The following is a 1546-nucleotide window of genomic DNA, read 5'->3' on the forward strand; positions in this document are numbered from 1 at the left end:
GATGTCCTTTGTTTCGATGAAAATCACAAAAATACGAATCATTCCACCAAGGTGGTTTGACCTGGGGTTCAAAGTTGTTTATGGTCAGTAATGTGATAATTTTGTTCGCCAGGAGTTCTCGAAATGTCAATTCTAAGGTTTTCCCTAATGGTGTGTAGATGTGTCTATTTGGGAAAGTGTTGGTGTTACCTCTTTGGTTTGTATTATTCCCTCAGTTAGCCTTGTTTATTGTTGTTGCCTTGGGTATTGTTATTGGTATTTGAAATTGAAGGTCCTTGATTGGTATTTTGTGGATAAGTGTTAGTGCCTTGATTAACACCCTTTTGATTTTTGTTAGATTGTGGATTACCTCATAAAGCTAATACTGGTTGTTTGGACTTCATATCATTAGCATCAGCTCCTCCATCATTAACAATGTTTTTGTTTCTTGTCCAAAATCTTGATTTGTCTAAAGTGTTGTTGTTATTTTTATTGTTAAAGGAGTGAGTGTTGGATGAGTTAATTCCTTCCTTAAATAACTTCAATGTTCCTTTCTTGATGTAGGCTTCCTCTACTTGGATTCCATTTTCTATCAACTTGGTAAAAGCTGGTATGCATTGGAGCTTGAGTTGATAACACATCTCACTATTTAGATTGTCAATAAAGATCTCCATCTTTTCCTTTTCAGGCATGTCTCGAGGATATCTCGAAACCATACGTCTCCAACACTGAAGAAACACCATGAATGTTTCATTGCTTTTTTGTTTGGTGTTGCATACATCCAACATGGTGATTGCATCCTAAATATTATAGGAGTATTTTGTGATAAATTTGTTTACAAACTCATCAAATGATCTGATGGGAAGTGTAAGTTTAGACAACCACTCCATTGTTTTCCCTCCCAAACTTCTTGGGAATAGTCTCATTAAGAATCATCGTGAGAAAACTCTAGGCTTATGGTACAAAATTCCCGAACATGATTGCGAGGATCACTTTTAGCATCGTATTTGTCGTACTTTCGCATATCTGAATTTGGGGGAAAAGGTATCATGTTTAATCTCCTGTCAAAGGAGTAAGGACAGATTTCATCCAAGGAGTATCGCATTGTGGTCCCTTGTTGCATGTTCTACATTTGCCTTTGCAGCATTTGGATTTGTTGTGTAAGAGTGACCATGGGTGCATTTGTATGTCGAGGGAAACCTTCCCCCTTTCATTAAGATTATCCTGAGGTCGGCCATGGTTGTGTTCGGGGGTGTTATTTTGTTCATGCATGATTTATGGGCCATGTGTTTCTTCTTCTATTTTTTGGTCTTGATAGGCATAATTTCTAGACCTTGTTCTAAAAATTCTTTCAGCGACATTCCTTAAGTTTTCGGTATTAAAATCTTTAGGAAGTGTAACTCCTTTTCTAGTTAGCATGAGCATATATTTTTCCTCGTTTGCTTCAATAAGTCTTTCCATGAGCCTTTGGAATGAGGGGTTTTCTTGACATTCTTGGAGTTGTCATTCCTAAGTCACTTTGCTCAATGATTTGAGAGAAAAGACATTGACTTGAGGGATCATGTTA

This window comes from Cryptomeria japonica, unplaced genomic scaffold, assembly GCF_030272615.1.
Source record: "Cryptomeria japonica unplaced genomic scaffold, Sugi_1.0 HiC_scaffold_87, whole genome shotgun sequence".
In the NCBI taxonomy this organism is placed as follows: Eukaryota; Viridiplantae; Streptophyta; class Pinopsida; order Cupressales; family Cupressaceae; genus Cryptomeria; species Cryptomeria japonica.